The sequence below is a fragment of the Cryptomeria japonica genome, chromosome 6 (genome assembly GCF_030272615.1).
Source record: "Cryptomeria japonica chromosome 6, Sugi_1.0, whole genome shotgun sequence".
NCBI classification, from domain to species: Eukaryota; Viridiplantae; Streptophyta; class Pinopsida; order Cupressales; family Cupressaceae; genus Cryptomeria; species Cryptomeria japonica.
This window is the reverse complement of record NC_081410.1, coordinates 318,830,709-318,854,542: the sequence shown is the minus strand read 5'-3', so window position 1 is coordinate 318,854,542 and position 23,834 is coordinate 318,830,709.

Below are 23,834 nucleotides of genomic sequence, written 5' to 3'. Positions count from 1 at the left end.
ATATGACTCATATATGTATGAGATCATTGTAGATCATTTAGAAGATAATAGATGGAAGGATTAATGCAAACCTAATATGCTAATTGTAAGGCAAATATTGGATAAGGGTTTATGTATGTTGCAGAGCTTAAACCGGTACTAAATCTAGCATAGTAGATGCTGATCTGAAGTAGTACAAGACATTGGATTTGTATAATCCATATTTGTAAGTCAGTGAGACTTGTTTTGTAAATGAGCAATGAGCTCTAGGCACGTGGCCTTCCTACATGTGCAGGCCCCTATTGTAAACAATAATATTCCCTTATTGGCTAGTAAGCGAATATTATGGGTCACAAATCCCACCGAGTTTTTTCCCACACCGGGTTTCCTCATTAAAAATATTGTGTTATGGTGTCTCTTATTTTGTGGTTATTGCTCTTATTTACTGCATTATTTTTGGTTTACTGGTACACAGTTTTGATATGCTTTTCATGTTATAATTCAGCTAAGTTCTTATACCGGTCAGATACTGATTCACCCCCCCTCTCAGTATCTTTGGGAATCCTAACAATTGGTATCAGAGTTTGGTCCTCTATTTTCACAAGCCTGCTAGCTTGTGGAAGATCTTGACACCAGTAGAGATGGAAAACTTGAGAAAGCAATTGGAAACAACTCTTTCAGACTATGATGTAGAAAAAGTGAAGAATATCAAACTTGAAGATGATCTGAAGGCTGCATAGGATATTATTCGAGGACTTCAAGAAAATTTCACTATTGTAAGGAATAAGAGAAGAGAACTTTGTGAAAAGATGCAAAATGATGAAGAAAAAGAAACTCTTAATGATCCGGTAAACAAACTAAGATAAGAAAATAGTACAATGAAGAATGAGATGCAAGATATGACTATGAGATTTTGTAAAGAAACTAAAAATCGGAAGAAGAATGAAGAGTACTTGGTTAGAAGACTGAATGATGCTGGAAATGAAAACACAAGACTTAGTCATGAAAATGATATGTTAAAGACAGATTTGATGCATACACAAAATGACAGAACTAAACTCATGAGACAGAAAGGAATCTTGGAGAGTGAACTAGTTGTTGCAAATCAACACAAGGAAAAATTCAAGAAAATTTCAGAAGAACTTGATGACATGTTGAAGAATCAGAAACCAAATGGTGATGCAAATGGCCTTGGCTTTGAAGTTGGTGAAAGCTCCACTACTACAAACAATCATGATCATAGTAAACCAGTAAGACAACCTAATGCTTATAAATTTAATGGAAAATGCTTTAACTATAACAAGTATGGTCATAGAGAAAATCAATGTAGATCTAGAAATTATCAGAACACTAATACACCCACTGGTCAATGTTCTAAATGCAAAAAAGTTGGTCACAATTCAGAAAATTGTAGAATGAATGTAAGATGTTATGTTTATGGAAGATTTGGACATCTATCTAATCAATGCAGAACACAAACCGACATAGGATATGGGAAAGCTATTCAGAAAAACAATGTGACTTGTTATGCTTGTAACAAAATTGGACATATTGCAAAATTTTGTAGAAGCAAGACATCACCGACAAATAACAAAGGACCCAACTTGAAAGGTAAAGAAAAAGTTGAAGAGGGTAAGCAAGAATTCTCAAAATAATGGATCAAAAAGATAGATCAGAATGTTGATGGGAATACTCCTCCACCGGCAGAACATAGTATCACTCCACCGGCAGGAGACTCTTCATCTAACTAAAAGAAAATCCTTTGGAGGTTTAGCAACAAATTGAAAAACATGCTAATTTACCCTCGGTTGATGGAAAGAAGTTGGATTACTTCTTTACCAGCAGATGAGTTAAGCTATGACTTAATCGACAAGCATTAAATGTGGTAGTTGGAGAAAATAACATTATAAAGTAAGTGTTTTGGCTCCTGTTTCATTCACCGAGCATTCAAATATTTGAGAGCGTGAAAATTCCCGAGCGAAGGCATCCTTAGTGAAAAAGTGAAGCAATTCATCCAAGCACTCATCCTTAAGGCAAATTGAGGTATTTATAACTATGGCTTCTTCATCCACACCTAAATTTATTGTAAAACCTACTATGATTGAAGTTATCAAGCATCCTAGACCTGTATTCAAACTTGTTCCCGAAATTGTGAAAAAGGATGATACCATAGGTGCATTTTCAAAAATAGCTAAGGGAGTAGTTTATGTAGAGGATCCTAGGATATACATACATTGTCATATAGAGGAATTAGGAGATGATGAAATAAAGAACATGTATAGGACTATGATTTGTGATGTAAATGGTAATATCAAACCGGAACACAAGGTTGTAGAAACCCTAGGTTTTGTGGATATTCTTAGCATTCCTAATTTTCCTGAAGATGTGATAAGAATAGTCCTAAGAAGAGTCCATGGTGAATTCTTTTGGTTGGATTCAATTCATAAGATCACAAAAGAAGTAGTTAGGGAAGTAACAGGCTTACCTTCCATCAGTAGTAGGCCTGATAGGACTAAAAGGATCTCAAATGACACTGTAATGGACCTAACCGACGTAGAATCTGACAAGAGGTCTCTAAGAGTCAATGATGTAAAGGATATAAATGTTAGATCTATCAGTATGATCCTTGGCTATAAGGCTACACATGCTAATAGGTTAAACTCAGTATCTAGCCTATGTATTAAAAGTGCATATGATATGGTGAACGACAATACAAGAATAGATGTGTGTGAATGGCTTAAAGATGAATTGATAGACAAATTGAAGAAAATCAAAGGAGACAAGAAAGGAACTTTTAGATTTGGAAATTTGCTTGTATGTTTGATGTTGTACATTACTAAGGAAGTACCCAATATTGGTAGAAAATACTTTGGTTTTGATATATCGGTAGGAAAGCAACTATTGGATACATTAAACAACATGGGAGAAAACAGAGAGAAAAATATAAATGAACATTTTCAAGCACTGAAGGCTCGAATGAAGACAAGAATTAGGCTATCTCAAGCAATTGTAGACAAATATCAAAAGGAAATAGGCTTTGTAATCAAGAAAGATGAAATCTAGATGGAGGCAGTTGTCCCTAGAACTATCTGGGTAACAGAAATGGGATATGAAACAGATGATAACATAATTGAAACTTATGCAAAAGCCCTCCTTCAAGCACCAAAGGAACCATTTGAGAAAGTATTTGGCAATGCAGAAACAATTGAGAGTGGCATTTAGTCTAAGAAAAGAGTTAAGAAAGTTGAACAAATAGTAAGGAAAGACACTAGACAAGCTAAAGAAATTAAGGAAGATGTATTGAAGCAAACTAGTATCAAGGAAAGTGAGTTGGAAGGACTTCAACCGGAAACTCATCTTTCACTAATTGTAAGTTCTTCTGACAGTGAGATACCGATGGTATTCAAAAGGGTAGAAAGGAAAAGAAAACCCTCACCTACACTCAAGAAAACAAGACAAAAGCAACAGGCAATTAGGCCTCTAGTTAAGAAGTTAACTCCAAAGAAGAAGAAGGTAAAACAAGATATTGCTCCACTGGACAAACTTCTAAATGAAATAACAAAGGATGGAAAGTTGAAAAACATTGGCAAACTGTATAACACACTTTCCACTAATGATAAAGAAAGCGTAGAAAATATTGTAATTTTGCACTTGGACATATACAAGAAATTTTTGATGGAAATTGTTGATGAAATACCCACTGATCTATATAGAAGACTAGAAGCTAGAAGGGTAGCTATTGTTGAGCTAGATAAAAAGAGAAAAATAGAAAAATTGCTTGCAGTTCACCCAGTGAACTCCACCGAAGAGATAGATCAATTAATCAGCGAGGCCAACCGAACAGTATTTTCAACCAGCCACCGACATGTAGCACTGATGGCAGGAAGAGTGAATGAAATTTTAGAAGAGACTGTGGATCAATGGGACATATTCTTTGTTGAAAAGGAGAAACAGGAAGAACTTAAAAGACCTAAGACTATCAGAGTCTATCAAAAGGACAGGAATAAGGGGAAAGGTAAGGAAGGTGGACCTCCTAACCTTAAAATAACTGATAACTTACCCCCACCTCTTTCTGATACTCCACCGGTAGAAACTATTGACACACAACCGGCTATAGAGAGTATGGAGACTCCTCAAGAGGATACAAATCCTGAGTCTGAAATTTTGTACACTATGAATATCGATACCCAAGAGGTAAACATTGTGGTGGACAAAGAGACCACTGAGGATAAGAAGAAAGATATGGCTACTGAGCCACCAGCTACAGATGTTGAGATTGGAGTTAGTGATACTGTAAATATAAGCATAGAAAAACCTACTCAGACAGAGAAACCGATAGAGGACACCACTAGGAAACCATCAAAAGCAACGGTAGATAAAACTGAGAAACAATCAGAGAAACCAGCAATGGATAGTGCATAGGTAAATACAGAGAAACCAGTAGTGCATACCGAGACTTCATCAGAAAAAACTCATAGTAGAGAGCATAGAGAAACCCTTTGAGGCACAGGTTGAGAAATAGGAACAGAAATAGGCTGAGGTATAGGTTCAAACCAAGACAGTGCCACCAGCAATAGCTAAAAAGCCTAAACCTTTGATAGTAGAAATGCAAACACAAACTGACCTACCAGAGGTCAAAACAAGCAAAGTTATTACTACAACCGACAACATGGAAATTGTGAAAATAGTTGGGTAGACATCTGGTACTTCAATGACAGAGTTCAAACCAACAAATGTGACAAAGGTATTATTGGATTCTATTAAGAAAATCACTGAGTGTAATGCACAAGCCTATAAGGCTATTGATGACACTATTCATATTCTTAAATTGATATCACCCAAGTGCATTTTGGACAATAAAGATTCCTTAGGTCAACTAGACACATTATCTAAATACATCACCAGTAACATTTTGACAGTTGATCAAATAAATGAGGACACATTCAAAGAGAAAATGAATAAGGAAAAATAAAAATTCTTTGAGGAAATAGTGAAGAAGAATAAGGAACAAATAGAAACCTTATTACCAACACTAGGAGAAACAATTTTGGATTTCAAGAAATTGTACAGAGATACCTGCAAAACTAATATTTTGATAGAGAACATATATTCGGAGATCAGCAAAGCTCAAGAAGAAATTAACAATATTGCTAACAATTTAATAGGAACATCAGATTCATTTTTGGAAATTGAAAAGAACATTATAGACCTTGAAGAGAAAATAGAAAAGTTATAAAAAGACAAAGAAAAGATAAAGGTTAAGGCAAAGGATTTAAAATGCAAACTAGGTCCTAAACTAGATTACCTCATTTCCCTACGAAAAGAAATTTTTGAGGCTCTGGTTCCCGGACTTAAGACACCGGAAGAGAAAATGCACATACTAACTGGTATAGTTCAGAGAACAAAAGCGGCATTAACAGACAACAAAAGGTTCAGTGACAGTCAAAATTTTGCTTTGGCAGGCATCTATTAGATTGTAACCCACCAGTTACAAGGATCTAGGTAGGAACCACACTCTACTGACAGTGAATGACAACCTTTGTCATTGATGTCAAAGGGGGAGTAGTGGAAATGAGAAAAATGATCACAACAAAGACATCATCAGCTCAGGGGGAGCATACATTTTTGACAACACAATTTTGGTAAGATATTTTGGCAGATTCTTTTTGGACAATATTTTTGGACACTTTTTGGATTTTTCTCATGAGTGCTGCCATCAATGCCAAAGGGGGAGATTGTTGGCAAATGCACACTCCAATGAGAAATTGTAGGTGATTGAAGGTATTTCCATTTATGGCAACCTTACAATCCTATGATACCGACAGGCACCGGCACCGACACACTCTACACTAACACATAGATCACCGGCACCAAAAAGATTGATCACCGACACCATTGCCGACAAGAATTTTGTTTAAATGTATTTTGTATTTAATTCTAAAATCTTTTGTAAGATGACTTGGCAGATTGTAGTATGACTAATATATGTATGAGATCATTGTAGATCATTTAGAAGATAATAGATGGAAGGATTAATGCAGACCTAATATGCGAATTGTAAGGAAGATATTGGATAAGGGTTTATCTATGTTGTAGAGCTTAAACTGGTACTGAATCTAGCATAGTAGATGCTGATCTGAAGCAGTACAAGACATTAGATTTGTATAATCCATTTTTGTAAGTTAGTGAGACTTCTTTTTTAACTGATCAGTGACCTATAGGCACTTGGCCTTCCTGCATGTACAGGCCCCTATTGTAAATAGTAATATTCCCTTATTGGCCAATAAGCAAATATTGTGGGTCACAAATCCCACCGAGGTTTTTCCCACACTGGTTTTCCTCATTAAAAATACTATGTTATGGTGTGTCTCTTATGTTGTGGTTATTGCTCTTATTTACTGTATTATTTTTGGTTTACTGGTACAAAATTTTGATATGCTTTTCATGTTATAATTCAACTAAATTCTTATACCGGTCAGATACTGATTCACCCCCCCTCTTAGTATCTTTGGGAATTCTAACAGATTGAGTCTAAGATACCTTGGAATAACATGATCTTGATTTCCTGGTTCTTCCTCTTCTTCTTCACTTTCATCTTCTGCTCGACCTCCCTATTCTATGTGAGGCCCTACCCCGACTCAGCTTGACATTTTCAGTTATTTTTGCATATTGAGACTATTATGGATGCTTTATTTTATGCTTTATGGATTTGGAACCTATATGATTCCATGATTTGGATCACATTGACATATATTGATGCTTTATTTTATGCTTGATGATTATGAAACTTTATATGTTGCTAGAATAGAATTACTTTGAAATGGTGAATGTCATTATTGGAATTTTAGGACTTCATTTTGATGATAGAAAAATTATGCTTATTTTATGAATGGTTCAATTTTGAGAATTATGTTAATTGCTTATGTGGAATCGAATTTGAATGAATGAGATATTGAATTATTGTTGCCAAATGTATGAGTGTTTGATGTGCAATGAAATCCATGTATTTAATTATGTATAATTGTGATTATTTGGAACTACTAATGTGTTAATTGAGATGCGCAGGAAAATTATCCATGTGACCATGGAATTTATATGGAGAACCAAACCTAGACCAATGTACGTTTGTTAAGCTAGGAGTTGTCTATTTGGAGAGACAACACCCCATTTGTAATGTATTTTATTTGTGAAAGTAAATGATGCATGTGTGTTAATTTGATTTTTTGTAATTGTGTAAACCTACAAGAGACAAATTCCATGTGTGATTTTTATATTGTATTTTATTGTGTCACTTGACACATGTGATGATTAGTGTCATTGATTTTGGACTTGTCTCTTGGAGGGAGTTTTGTTTCTACCAAAGCCATTCAAACAAATGAGTGTGGTCCCAAATTTGCCTTGGGTAGGGAGTCTTGGGAGTGGTCAACTCAGGTTTGACCCGTAGGTTAACTTCAGTTGGGTTTCTAAGGGGTTAAATGGACTCCTAGGGTCAGTTTTAGGGCTCTCCCAAAGGTCCAAAGGGTGTACCTATGGGTTAGGGGTATTTTGAAACATGTGACTACTCCCATGTGACTGTTTAGTCACCTCAAAAGGTGGTTTTTCCAAGGTGAGCAAAAATTCAACTTAGAAGGTTCCTCCTAGGATAGACAACCTTCCCTTTTGATGTCAAACTCTCTTCCCCATTCTCTCTCACCTTTTCCCTTTCTAGTTTTAGTAATATGTAAGAGGTTGGGAAGAGCAACCAACGGGAACTCTCACCTCACCCAAGGGGTTGGGAAGTGTGTGAGAGGCCTTCTTAGGCAAGGATTAGGGACTTAGTGAGTAATCACCCACTCTCCATTGTTGGAGATTATGCAATTTTTGAAATTTAGTTGTAGAATAGAATTTTGGTGAAGGGTTGGTGGAAAGTTTGTGTGGATTTGGGCAGCTCATCCCCAACTAAGTCTAACATACCTATTGGTAGATTAAGGTTGGTTTTATTCCCTTTTTGTTTATGTTGTTTTTTTTTTAAAGAAAAAAAAATGCTTGTTGAAAGAGATGTGTATATGTAATTTGTTGTAGGAGAAAAATGTAAGTTTTCATTTCTATGTTCTTGTTTATGTGTTCTTGTTTTGGGAGTGTCCAAGACCTCCTACTCTTGGGAGAGTAGGATGGTCTTGGGGTGGAAGAAGTATGACAGCCTTGGGTGAGAGGCTCTCCTTATGGAGAGTGATCTCAAGGGTGTCCTTTGTGACCCTTGCTGCATAGCCTTGTGTATGCATTTGGGGGTCATAAGGGGAGGAAATATGGCTTTTATGCCTTTGGGGGGCATAAGGTGTGGAGGTGAAAATTGTTGTATTTTGTTTTGCCATGAGGTGGCTTGATTTGTATTATGCTTGCAATCTCCCCAATGGTACTTGGTCCACTTCCACCCATGGAAAGTTCATCACAAGTTGTGGTGAGAGTGTAGCTTGGGATGGGATAATGTATGTTAAGTGTTTGCCTTTGTTGTTGAGTTGTTGTTTGTAACCCGTCTAGTGCTTGGTTCTCCAAGCTTGGGGGTGGCTTCTAGTAAGCCTAGGCTGGGAGGTGAGCTCTCCATGGTCAAAGTTGTATTTTTATTGCAGGTTGCTTGGGATGGAAAAGAAAGGAAAAGGGATTAGTTGCTGTTCTAAGTTGCAGAAATAGTTCAAAAAGAATGTATTTATTTATAGTAAGAAAAAAAAGAAAGAGAAAGAGAGTTATTTTGTATTTATTTTCAAAAAAAAATGTATTTATTTTATGCATATCCCTATGGAAGGGAAATATTAGATGGGTTTTCAAACCCACTTGTATGATTATTTACTTTGTATTTAAAATTGCTAAAGAAATATATTTTTCCTACTTTGGTTAGTTTTGCAAAAAAAAAGGGATGGAATATATGAACTTGTATTTAAATCTGCATTTTTAGAAAAGAGAAGGAAATGATGTTGTTGCATTTTTTTTGTGTATTCTGCAAATAAAGTTAGTTTTTTTACTACATGATCATTTATGTTTATTTATGCTGCTACAATAAAAATAAATCTGTCCTTTATTTTTTTCCATTTAATGCAGAAAATAAATTTAAATGTAGTAGCCTATTTTATCAAAAAAAAAAGAAATTAGCATTTAGCTTTAGTTTTATTTTGTTTACCAAAGGAATATATTTTAAGTTGCAGTTAGAATGCATTGTAGATATCAGTTGCAGTATGTTAGTTTTTAAAATATATATATATATATATATATATATATATAGCATATATATTAGCTTATAAAAAGAAAATAGATAGAGAAACTTCACCAATAACTTAATGTTTTTAATTCTTCTAGTATCTATATGTATTTACAGACTTAATAATACAAAAGAAAAAGGAGAAAAGGGTAATCTCATAAACCTACCTAAATGAGTTATAAATAGCAATATATATATATATATATATATATATATATATATATATATATATATATATATATATATATATATATATATATATATATATATATGTATATTTTATTCATTTAAATGTTTATTCCGAAAATCTATTTATTTAAAAAAACAAAACAGTAATGTATTTTACTAGACCTGTTTATATATATATATATATATATATATATATATATATATATATATATATATATATATAATGTTGGTTTATGCCTTTTAAGAGATTATTGCATGTTAAACTCTTAAACAACAAAAAATGAATATATATATATATATATATATATATGTTTTTATTTAACATATTTTGTGAACCAAAAAAAAAACTTTTAAATAAAAAAAATATATAAATTAACTTTTGCAAAAAAAAAATCGGTTATTTTTTTTTAGAGCCGAACCCCTGTGTCAAGGCATAGTGTCGGCACGGCTCAGGCCGCCACTATGGTTTCCCACAGTGGACGGCATGGAGACCGCCACTGTGGGCAACCACAGTGGTAGCACGAGGCCTCCCACTGTGGGTAACCACAGTGGAACGACGCCCGGCCGCCACTGTGTTTACCCACAGTGGGCGGCGCTCGGCTGTCACTGTGGGGAAACACAGTGGCGTCTAGGTTACCTCCGCCCGGCGCTCCCCACTCAATACTCTCTCTCCGCCACTCCCTTTCATGGCTGCCGCTCCCGCCTTTGGCCGCCGCCCAAACCCTTCGACCTGCATTCACACACACACACACACTCACAAAGCCCTAACCCAATTTTCGGGTTAGGGCAGAATGCTAATAGTTAAAGAAAAAAAAATATATGTGTAGGTTATAATACCCAAGCCCTAACCCTAGTTTCGGGTTAGAGCAAACACACATAGACTTTAAAATAAGATATGTGTGGGTTTCATGGGTTTATTTTTATATAAAATAAAAAAAGTGTCTCCTCTTCTCACATAGTTATGTTCTTTTAAAAAAATAAATAAATAAACAAATGAATGTAAATGAGTGTCAAGTTAAATAAGTATTTAAATGTATTTATAAAATATATATATATATATATATATATATATATATATATATATATATATATATATATATATATATATATATATATATATATATATATATATATCAAGCATTAAGTGTCTTTTATAGGATAAAATTTCATTATGGACCCCATTAACCCCTTCAATCAAATTTCAGACAAATTTCATATATTGTTATAAATGACTTAGAATTACTTAATTCTAAGAGCTAGGATAAATTAATTTTAGACCCACTGTAATTTAAGAACTATAAGAGACTATTGGTCATTTAATTTAAAGATCATATATTAAGTTAGGGTTAATTTGCTAAGAGAGTTTAATTATTCATTAATGGAAGATTAGTGATAACTCTTTTGGAGAAATATTAGCTCGCTTATGTCTTAGATTACTTATCGCCTAATTAATTTAATTGTTTGGTTCACTCAAAACATAGTTAAGACCAAACCAGTTTGCATTATTTTAATTAAGTAGTCGTTCTAAGTTAAGTATTTTAAAAAAAAATTTATTCCGTTTGTGCGCAAAAGTTTGGGCATGACTTTTTGGTATCAGAGCAAGGTTGCCAACACTAGGAACCTTACTCCATTACGTTTCGCTATAATTATTTAATTAATTAAGTTATATTTATTTTTATTATGTTATTTTTAAATTTGCTAAAATATTTCTCCTAAAATATTTATTTATTTCATTTTATTTTATTTTATTTTCTTAAAAAGGATGCCTCCAACTACGCGACAAACTCGCAAACGTGGTAGAGGCCCTAGGCGTGAACGCATGGCACGCGAAGAGGTCATTAGGGAGGAATCGGTTCCAGAAGTGAACCCAGAAGCCCCTCCCAAATGATCAATTGACCCAAACCGAGACATCTTGGTAGCTCTACAGAACCTGATTGGCATAGTTCAGGATAGGCTTCTGGCAGTAGATCAGAATGTTGAGAACCAGAACTCAGGAAGCCGTAGAACAGTAGAATGGGAACGGAGTAGGATTCCACCTCCTAATCCCGTAGAGAGTCAGGTTGGGCATGAGCCCGAGTCCATTCACCTACCAGTACCATCTCCAGTTGTAGCACCAGTGTATTATGAAAGGGCACGTCGGGATCTAGGGGATCTAATCAGAGAGGTTATGCGTCTTCAGCCACCATCTTTTGGGGGATCTATCGATGGGGTAGAAGCAGAGGCATGGCTTTTAAGCCTAGATAGGTGCTTTGCATTGCGCTCTTATGAGAGCAATCTAAAAGCACGTGCAGCGGTACACCTATTGTGAGGAACAGCCTCCACATGGTGGAGACAGGAAGAGTATAAGTGTGGCTTAGAGATAGAAACCCTCACTTGAGAGATTTTCACAAAAAGATTCAAAGAGAGGTACTTATCAGAGCATTTTAGATAGCATAGGGTGGATGAGTTTCATGACCTCTAGCAGAAGGGTCTTTCAGTGACCCAGTACGAGAACAAGTTCTTTGAACTCTTACCGTACGTAGACTACCTGAAAGACGAGAAGCTTCTCGTCAACCATTTTATCAGAGGATTGAACTCCGGCATAGCAGGACCAGTGAGAATGGCCGCTCCAGGGAGCCTTCAGGTTGCTATGGAAAAGGCTTTGATAGAAGAGGAGATTCAGGTCAGACCCCAAGACTTGAGGGAACGGTTCCAGAACCGTAACCCTACACCACAGACTTACGGGTTTCAGAAACCCCATTGGAAAGGTAACAACAGACACACATCGGGCTTCTCCAAACCCCCTCCTCCGTAGCAGTCACAGCAAAACCAGAGGCAAAGGCCTCCGCAGAGTCAGCAGGGCGCAAAGCCCAAGCAGTGGCAGTCACAGGGTCAGAGGCGAGATCAGAGATCTCAAGCTCCTTACACACCTCCAGCGAGGACTCAGTAGTCCTCCAGAGGTGGGTATAGTGGTTCTAGCAAGATAGGGGGACATTCTTTCTCCATACCAAAGGGAGTGCAGTTTCAGGCATGTGGTGCTTGCTTCACATGTGGAGCCATGGGACACATGGCGAGAGAGTGTCCTCAGGGTCAAATGGTAGGAAATCAGAGGATGGCAGCATCAGAGCCGACAGTTGGGGATATGGGCAAGTCCCATAGGGTCTTCGTAGCGGTTGACAACTGCCAGACAGAGAATCAGGCCACGGTTATTGAGGTAGCAGGTATGATCAGAGGTAGCAACGTATCTATATTATTTGATTCAGGAGCTACTGACTCTTTTATATCTCCATTGGTTGTGGAGCGTTGTGGGCTAGTGGCGATTAGACAAGAGGTCAGTTGGGAAGTGGAATTAGCTTCAGGGGCTAGAGTGGCAGTGGAATCAGACGTTAGGGGTTGTCAGCTTTAGATTGGTAATACCACCACCTTAGTAGACCTTGGAGTTATACCACTCAGATCATATGGCATCGTACTTGGCATGGATTGGCTTTATGCCCACTGAGCCAAGACGGATTGTCGCCTGAAAAGGATCAAGTGTGAGGATGATCATGGTTCTCCCATAGTAATCACTGGAATTCAGAGACCCGTGTCTCTTTGTATGATCTCCGCCATGCAGCTTAAGTGGAGCATGCGAAAGGGGTGTTAGTTATTTACCATCACCATTAGTGATAGAGAAGAAGAAGAGGAAAAGGAACCATCTATTGATGACCATCCTATCCTTAAGGGATTTTCAGATGTATTTCCTTCAGAGTTACCCAGTATGCCACCGCGTAGAGAGATTGACTTTCATATAGACCTTGTTCCAGGAGCTGAACCAGTTTCAAGAGCACCATATAGGATGACCACAAATGAGCTTAATGAGCTCAAGATGTAGCTTGAGGAACTCCCAGAGAAGGGCCACATTTGCCCTAGTGTATCCCCTTGGGGTGCACCAGTCATCTTCGTGAAGAAGAAGGATGGATCTCTCCGATTATGCATTGATTACCATCAGTTGAACAAAGTAACCATCAAGAACTATTATCCGTTGCTCAGGATCGATGATTTATTTGACCAACTTTAGGGTGCCAAAGTATTTTTCAAGATTGATCTAAAGTCAGGGTACCATCAGTTGAGGATAGTGGATAGTGATATCCACAAGACCGCATTTCGCACTAGATATGGCCACTATGAGTTCACCATGGTCCCATTCGGTCTTACGAATGCCCCAGCAATTTTCATGAGTCTCATGAATGGATTATTCCACACATTCCTTGACCATTTTGTGATTGTATTTCTCGACGACATATTGATATATTCACGGAATGAGGAGGAGCATGAGGAGCACTTGAGATAGGTTTTGTAGTGTTTTAGGGATAATCAGTTGTATGGTAGTTTGTCGAAGTGTGCTTTCTTTAGAACAGAGGTTAGGTACCTTGGTCATGTTATATCCGGTGATGGGATCTTAGTAGACCCATCAAAGATGAGAACATTATGGATTGGCCAGCGCTTACCAGTGTGACAGAGGTTAGGAGCTTCATGGGCTTAGCAGGTTGTTATCGACATTTTGTTGAGGGATTCTCTAGAGTCACTCATCCTATTAATTCTCTTTAGCGCAAAGGGAAGAAGTTTGAGTGGATGGAAAAGTGGGAGAAGGCCTTTCAGGAACTTAAAAAGGCACTTACTACCGCACCTATCCTTGTAGTACCAGATCCTTCAGCTGATTTCATGGTTTGCATAGATGCTTCACTAGAGGGTTTAGGAGCAGTCCTTATGCAGGGTGGCAGAGCTATAGCTTTTGAGTCTAGGAAACTCAAGACTCACGAGCTTAATTACCCTACTCATGACCTTGAGCTTACAGTAGTAGTGCATGCACTTGTGAGGTGGAGACATTTCCTTTTGGGTCATCATTTTGAGTTGCACTTAGACCATCAGAGCCTTCAGTACATATTCACTCAACCGAACCTTAATGCACGTCAGAGGAGATGGATAGAATTCTTGTGCGAGTATGATTTTGATGTCCACTACATCAAAGGGAAAGAAAACATAGTTGCAGATGCTTTGATTAGAAGACGTCATGAGGTATACACCATATCTATGGGCACAAATTTGAGAGATCAGATCATGCAGCAGTTGCCAGAGGACGGATGGTATTTAGAGGTTTGCCAGGCTATACGATCTCAGGAGACTTTAGAAGGGAAATATGTGGATTATTCCTTAGAGCACGATGGTTTATTATGCCATAGAGGGCGCATCTATGTACCTTCTTTCGGGGGATTGCAGGAGTTCATTATCACAGAGGCTCATAGAGATCCTTATGCAGCACATCCCGGGGTTAAAAAGATGCATGTAGACTTGAGGGAATTATACCATTGGCCAGGAATGCGACAGCTTATTGCGGAGTTGGTAGCCCGATGCCTTGAGTGTCAGAGAGTCAAGGCGGAGCATCGCCATCCAGGTGGGTTGCTCCAATCTCATGCTATACTAGAGTGGAAGTGGGATACTATATCCATGGATTTCATCATTGGTCTCCCCATGTCATCTCGTCGCCATGATGCCATCTTGGTGACGGTTGACAAGTTGACGAAAGTGGCCCACTTTTCACTAGTTCGTACCACCTTCACAGCACTAGCAGTAGCACAGGTGTTTTTGCGAGACATTGTCAGACTTCATGGCATTCCACGCGAGATCATTTCCAATAGGGATTCCCTCTTCACTTCTTCCTTTTGGAGGGCATTACAGGCAGCTATGGGTACCAAGCTCAATTTCAGTACAGCCTATCATCTGGAAACGGATGGCCAGACAGAGAGGGTTAATCAGGTGTTAGAGGATATGCTCCGCATGTACGTCATGGATCACCAAACCACATAGGAAGAGTACCTTCCCTTAGTGGAGTTTGCCTATAACAATGGGCATCACACGTCCTTGGGGATGCCACCCTATCCGGCATTATATGGCAGACCTTGTAGGACACCGTTGAGTTGGGACTGCATAGAGGACAAAGTTTCTATTAGTCCTGAGATAGTTTGGGATATGGAGCAGCAAGTGCATTTGATTAGGCAATGTCTTAGAGAGGCACAGGATAGACAGAAGAAATATGCAGATGTGAAGAGGATAGATCGTAGCTACTTGGTTGGAGACAGAGTCTTCTTGAGAGTGCGACCACATAAGATTCCAATCTGATATGGAAAGGGTTCTAAGCTCACACCTTGATTTGTAGGACCATTTGAGATCCTTGAGAGGATAGGACCAGTTGCCTACCATCTAGCATTAGCACCCAGCCTGTCACGCATCCACGATGTGTTTCATGTTTTAGTTTTGAGGAAGTATATCTATGATGAGTCTCATGTTCTAGATTGGGATGCCTTGCAGGTGGAGTTGGACGGGCAGCTATCTTTGGAGGCCATTCGCATTTTGGCACACCGGATGTTGAGCCTTCGAAGTCGAGAGCTGGACCAGGTTAGGGTCCAGTGGGATTGCTATGATGAGGTCACAGCCTCATGGGAGGATGCAGCATGTATGAGATCACAGTACCCCCACCTTTTTGATGAACCCCAGGACAAAGTTCATGCCTAGAGGGGGAGGGTGTGAGGCCCTACCCTGACTCAGCTTGACATTTTCAGTTATTTGCATATTGAGACTATTATGGATGCTTTATTTTATGCTTTATGGATTTGGAACCTATATGATTCCATGATTTGGATCACATTGACATATGTTGATGCTTGATGATTATGAAACTTTATATGTTGCTAGAATAGAATTACTTTGAAATGGTGAATGTCATTATTGGCATTTCAGGACTTCATTTTGATGATAGAAAAATGATGCTTATTTTATGAATGGTTCAATTTTGAGAATTATGTTAATTGCTTATGTGGAATCGAATTTGAATGAATGAGATATTGAATTATTGTTGCCAAATGTATGAGTGTTTGATGTGCAATGAAATCCATGTATTTAATTATGTATAATTGTGATTATTTGGAACTACTAATGTGTTAACTAAGATGCGCAGGAAAATTATCCATGTGACCATGGAATTTATATGGAGAACCAAACCTAGACCAATGTACGTTTGTTAAGCCAGGGGTTGTCTATTTGGAGAGACAACACCCCATTTGTAATGTATTTTATTTGTGAAAGTAAATGATGCATGCGTGTTAATTTGATTTTATGTAATTGTGTAAACCTACAAGAGACAAATTCCATGTGTGATTTTTATATTATATTTTATTGTGTCACTCGACACATGTGATCATTAGTGTCATTGATTTTGGACTTGTCTCTTGGAGGGAGTTTTGTTTCTACCAAAGCCATTCAAACAAATGAGTGTGGTCCCAAATTTGCCTTGGGTAGGGAGTCTTGGGAGTGGTCAACTCAGGTTTGACCCGTAGGTTAACTTCAATTGGGTTTCTAAGAGGTTAAATGGACTCCTAGGGTCAGTTTTAGGGCTTTTCCAAAGGTCCAAAGGGTGTACCTATGGGTTAGGGGTATTTTGAAACATGTGACTACTCCCATGTGATTGTTTAGTCACCTCAAAAAGTGGTTTTTCCAAGGTGAGCGAAAATTCAACTTAGAAGGTTCCTCCTAAGATAGACAACCTTCCCTTTTGATGTCAAACTCTCTTCCCCATTCTCTCTCACCTTTTCCCTTTCTAGTTTTAGTAATATGTAAGAGGTTGGGAAGAGAAACCAATGAGAACTCTCACCTCACCCAAGGGGTTGGGAAGTGTGTGAGAGGCCTTCTTAGGCAAGGATTAGGGACTTAGTGAGTAATCACCCACTCTCCATTGTTGGAGATTATGCAATTTTTGAAATTTAGTTGTAGAATAGAATTTTGGTGAAGGTTGGTGGAAAGTTTGTGTGGATTTGGGCAGCTCATCCCCAACTAAGTCTAACATACCTATTGGCAGATTAAGGTTGGTTTTATTCCTTTTTTGTTTATGTTGTTTATGTTGTTTGTTTTTGAAGGAAAAAAACATGCTTGTTGAAAGAGATGTGTATATGTAATTTGTTGTAGGAGAAAAATGTAAGTTTTCATTTCTATGTTCTTGTTTATGTGTTCTTGTTTTGGGAGTGTCCAAGACCTCCTACTCTTGGGAAAGTAGGATGGTCTTGGGGTGGAAGAAGTATGACAGCCTTGGGTGAGAGGCTCTCCTTATGGAGAGTGATCTCAAGGGTGTCCTTTGTGACCCTTGGTGCATAGCCTTGTGTATGCAGTTGGGGGTCATAAGGTGAGGAAATATGACTTTTATGCCTTTGGGGGGCATAAGGTGTGGAGGTGAAAATTGTTGTATTTTGTTTTGCCATGAGGTGGCTTGATTTGTATTATGCTTGCAATCTCCCCAATGGTACTTGGTCCACTTCCACCCATGGAAAGTTCATCACAAGTTGTGGTGAGAATGTAGCTTGGGATGGGATAATGTATGTTAAGTGTTTGCCTTTATTGTTGAGTTGTTGTTTGTAACCCGTCTAGTGCTTGGTTCTCCAAGCTCGGGGGTGGCTTCTAGTAAGCCTAGGTTGGGAGGTGAGCTCTCCATGGTCAAAGTTGTATTTTTATTGCAGGTTGTTTGGGATGGAAAAGAAAGGAAAAGGGATTAGTTGCTGTTCTAAGTTGCAGAAATAGTTCAAAAAGAATGTATTTATTTATAGTAAGAAAAAAAAGAAAGAGAAAGAGAGTTATTTTGTATTTATTCTAAAAAAAAAATGTATTTATTTTATGCATATTCCTATGGAAGGGAAATATTAGATGGGTTTTCAAACCCACTTGTATGATTATTTGCTTTGTATTTAAAATTGCTAAAGAAATATATTTTTCCTACTTTGGTTAGTTTTGCAAAAAAAAAGGAATGGAATATATGAACTTGTATTTAAATCTGCATTTTTAGAAAAGAGAAGGAAATGATGTTGTTGCATTTTTTTTGTGTATTCTGCAAATAAAGTTAGTTTTTTTACTACATGTTCATTTATGTTTATTTATGCTGCTGCAATAAAAATAAATCTGTCCTTTTTTTTTTTCCATTTAATGCAGAAAATAAATTTAAATGTAGTAGCCTATTTTATCAAAAAAAAAAAGAAATTAGCATTTAGCTTTAGTTTTATTTTGTTTACCAAAGGAATATATTTTAAGTTGCAGTTAGAATGCATTGTAGATATCAGTTGCAGCATGTTAGTTTTAAATATAAATAAATATATATATATATATATATATATATATATATATATATATATATATATATATATATATATATATATATATATATATATATATATATAGCATATATATTAGCTTATAAAAAGAAAATAGATAGAGAAACTTCACCAATAACTTAATGTTTTTAATTCTTCTAGTATCTGTATGTATTTACAGACTTAATAATACAAAAGAAAAAGGAGAAAAGGGTAATCTCTTAAACCTGCCTAAATGAGTTATATATATATATAATGCTTGTTTATGCCTTTTAAGAGATTATTGCATGTTAAACTCTTAAACAACAAAAAATGGATATATATATATATATATATATATATATAAAATCCTGGTTTATGCCTTTTAAGAGATTATTGCATGTTAAACTCTTAAACAACAGTGGTGGCATGGGGCCTCCCACTGTGGGTAACCACAGTGGAACAGCGCCCGACCGCTACTATGTTTACCCACAGTGGGCGGCGCTCAGCCGTCACTGTGGGGAAATACAGTGGTGTCCGGGTTACCTCCGCCCGACGCTCCCCACTTAATACTCTCTCTCCGTCACTCCCTTTCATGGCTGCCGCTCCCGCCTTTGGCCACCTCCCAAACCCTTCGACCTGCATTCACACACACACACACACTCACAAAGCCCTAACCCAATTTTCGGGTTAGGGAAGAATGCTAATAGTTAAAGAAAAAAAAAATATGTGTATGTTATAATACCCAAGCCCTAACCCTAGTTTCGGGTTAGGGCAAACACACATAGACTTTAAAATAAGATATGTGTGGGTTTCATGGGTTTATTTTTATATAAAATAAAAAAAGTGTCTCCTCTTCTCACATAGGTATGTTCTTTTAAAAAAATAAATAAATAAACAAATGAATGTAAATGAGTGTCAAGTTAAATAAGTATTTAAATGTATTTATAAAAATATATATATATATGGGAATTAGATATAGTTATATATATATATATATATATATATATATATATATATATATATATATATGTATGTATATGTATATGTATATGTATATGTATATGTATATGTATATGTATATGTATTTATATTTATAACAAAATATAAAGGTATAATCCCATCTTTAGGAAATTTTATATCATAATATAATATCAAAGGATATATTATTTTTTTTAGGAAAGAAAAAAGAACACCTTGTTAGTATTTATCTTGAGTGCAGTTAACTATATATATTGGTCAAGCATTAAGTGTCTTTTATAGGATAAAATTTCATTATGGACCCCATTAACCCCTTCAATCAAATTTTAGACAAATTTCGTATATTCTTATAAATGACTTAGAATTACTTAATTCTAAGAGCTAGGATAAATTAATTTTAGACCCACTGTAATTTAAGAACTATAAGAGACTATTGGTCATTTAATTTAAAGATCATATATTAAGTTGGGGTTAATTTGATAAGAGAGTTTAATTATTCATTAATGGAAGATTAGTGATAACTCTTTTGGAGAAATATTAGCTCGCTTATGTCTTAGATTACTTATCGCCTAATTAATTTAATTGTTTGGTTCACTCAAAACATAGTTAAGACCAAACTAGTTTGCATTATTTTAATTAAGTAGTCGTTCTAAGTTAAGTATTTTAAAAAAAAAATTATTCCGTTTGTGCCCAAAAGTTTGGGCATGACATTCTAGTTGAATTGGGGCTTCTTTGTTTTGTTCACCAACTTCTAGCTTCACCAGTTCTGGTTCCAAAAATAGTGTGTAAGGCTCTTATTCCTCCTTCTCCTCACTGGTTTCTCCTAATTTCTCAGGAAGCTCATCAACTCGGACATGAACACTTTCAATGATCTTCTTGATCTGGTTGTTGTAATACTTGTAATTGCTCTTGGTTGAGTAACCAAGAAATATGCCTTCATCACTCTTGGCATCAAACTTACCAACATAATCACCTCTTTTGACAAACCATTTGCTACCAAAAATCTTAAAGTAACTAACATTAGGTGATATACCATACGATTACTCATAGGCTATTTTATCCTTACCTCTTTTAACCAGTATCCGATTCATTGTATAAATAGTTGTGGTGACAACTTCTCTCCAGAATGTCCTAGCTACACCTCCTTGAATTAGCATAGTCCTAGGAGCTTCAACAACTAACTGGTTGTTCCTTTCTACAATACCATTCTACCGTGGTGTCCTAGGTGCAGAAAGATGCCTCTTAATTCTATTGTCTTCATAGTATCTAGTTAATTCCTCTGAAGTAAATTCACCACCTTGATCGGTTCTTAAGTAATTTGTCTTCTTTCCATTTTTATTTTCAACTAAGGCTATGAATGCCTTAAATGTGCTAAATGCTTTTGTTTTATCTTTCAACAATGTGACCTACATCATCCTTGAGCAATCATCAGTAAAAATCATGAAGTACTGATCACCTTGAATACTCGTAGTCCTCATTGGTCCACATAGGTCGGTACTAACCAAATCTAGCAAATGTTCTATTCAGAAAGATTTTCTCTTGAAGGTTGAGGATGTCATCTTTCTGAGGCCCCACCTCGACTCAGTTTGACATTTCAGTGGTTTTTATATTGAGACTATTATGGATGCTTTATTTTATGCATTATAGCTTTAGAACTTATATGATTCCATGATTTGGATAACGTTGCTATATGTTGATGATTTATTTATATGCTTTATGATATAGAACACTACATGATTTTTGAATAGGATGAATTTGTGGTAATAAATGTCATTATTGAATTTGCAGGACTTTACTATGATATGTATGTTTTAAGTGTGGATCAACATTATGAGAATTAGGATGAATTGCTTATGTGAAATTGATTGGATATAAGATGTATTAAATTGTTTAGATGTAAATTGTATGCAAGTGATGATATATATTATTATTCTTGTAAATTATATTATATGTGGTTATTTGAAAGTTACTAATGTGTAAATTAAGATGTGCAGGAAGTGATCCATATGACCATGGAAATATTACGGAGAACCAAACCTAGACCTATGTATGTTCGTAAAGTCGAGGTTTGTCTATTTGGAGAGACAACACCCCGTTTGTGTTGTATTTTATTTGTAACAGTAAATGATGCATGTGTGTTGAGTGTTATTTAATTGATTTATGTAAAATCCACTAGTGACGATTTCACGTATAAATTTGTAAAAATATTTTCTTTGTGTCACTTGACATGTGTGGATTTATGTTTGAATTTTTAAATTTGCCTCTTGGTGGGAATTGTTTGACTATAGCTTTTTCAATTAATGTAATGAGATTCCATAAATGTCTTGGGTAAAGAATCTTTGGGATGGTCAACATAGGTTTGACCCGAAAATAAACTTCAGAGGGGTTAAAAAAGGGTTAAATGGACACCTAGAGGTAGTTTAATAGGGTTTCCTAAAGCCCATAAGGTATACCTAAGGGTTAAGGGTAATTTAAGGCAAGTTTCTACTCCCATGTGACCTTTTAGACACCCTAAAAATTGACTTTTCTAAGTTGTGCGAAAATTGAAATTAGAAGATTTGAACGTAGTTGTAAACCTTCATTTTCGAATGAGAGTTCCCTTTCCCATTCTACCTTACTTTCCTCTTTAGTTTTTAGAAACTTGTGAGAACTCTCACAATGGGCTTCTTAAGCAAGAATTAAAAAATTTGTGGGTAATCACCCACTTTCCATTTTTGGAGACAAGAGAATTTTGAAAAGAATAAGCTAGATTGTTGAATAGGGAATTTTGCTAAGGGTAGAAAGAGAAGAACCCTGGAATTGGGCTACTCATCCTCAACAAAACTAACCTACCTTTGGGCAGATTAAGGTTGGTTGCATTCTTCTTATAATGGATTTCTTGTTGCATGTATTTGAAAGTAATGTTGGTGTAAAAGATTTGTTTCCGTGCATGTTCTTTTGGAAATTTTAATTGGTATTTTGTGTTATATATTGTATGTGTTTTTGGGAGTCATCAAGACCTCTTACTCTTGGGAGAGAGGAGGATCTTGTGGGTGGTAGAAGTGACAACCGTCGAGTGACAGACTCTCGTTATGAGACTGATCACAAGGGATTTTGTGTGACCCTTGCTGCATGGCTTGTTTGTACAATGGGGGTCATAAGGAGGGAAATACAACATGACTGCCTTGGGGGGCATAAGGAATAAGAGGTTGCTACACTTGATGTAATTGGTTTTCCATGAGGTGGCTACATGTTTTTCCATACTTGCAGTTCTCCTTAGGGTATTTGGTCCACTACCACCCTTAAAAAGGTCATCACCAAGGTGTGGTGCAGTGTAGTCGGGTTGGGAGTGTGTTTGAATTTATGTGTATTCTATCTTTTGTGTTTGCATGTTTGTTTCCCATCTAGGGCTTGGTTCTCCAAGCTCGAGGGTGGCTACCAGTTAGCCTAGGCTGGGAGGTGAGCACTCCATGGTCATAGATTCGATTTAATTGCAAGAAGTTAGAAGAAATATCAGATGCATGCAGTTATGGCGGAAGATGTTGATTTAAAAAAAAAAGAGTTGCAAATGTATTTAATACCCTTTGAAAATTCCTCACTTGTTTGAAATGAGAGGCTATTTGTAAAATAGAAATAAAGACTTGAAGATATATTAATTGTTATGCAGAAAATATCATGTTATTTTGCAGAAAAGCTAAATGGTTTATTCTAAGTTCTTGTTCTAGAGTTAAGGTTAAATCTTGTAGAGTATTTAATATTTCTTGAAAGGAAATGAGTTAAATTTATTCTCTTATTTACTGGAAAAGAAATAGAATTGATTTTGCATACATGCAAGGGCTGAAATATAAAAGCATTGAAGATTATACATGGAAATGTAAAAAGTATTTTAATTAAATCTGTGATCTTACTTTGTCTATGATTTTATTTTAAATGCAGAAAATAAAATCTAAAATTATCATAATCATTTCTATAGTTTAAGTTAATGAATTCTTTATTTAATATAGTTGTTGTTCTAGGATTAGTTAATTTTGTTATTTATTTCATTACAGAAAATACATCTCTATCATTTAAGTAGTTGCTGTAGATTTTTGCTAGACTGCCAATTTAAAAAATGCAGGAAATAAAGATCTAATCCTATTCTAGTTTTATTTAAATAACATCTATATTTATTTGGTTGCTCAAAAATTTATTAAACATAGTCCTTGATAAAGTTGGAGTTAGGTATTTTTCTTAAATACTGACATTATTTATTTACAGAAAATAATATCTTCAGTAAACAGATTTATTACTTTATTTTGCCTATAATTGAAAATCAGAATCTTTCATAAATTATGTTTTATGATAAGAAAAAAATA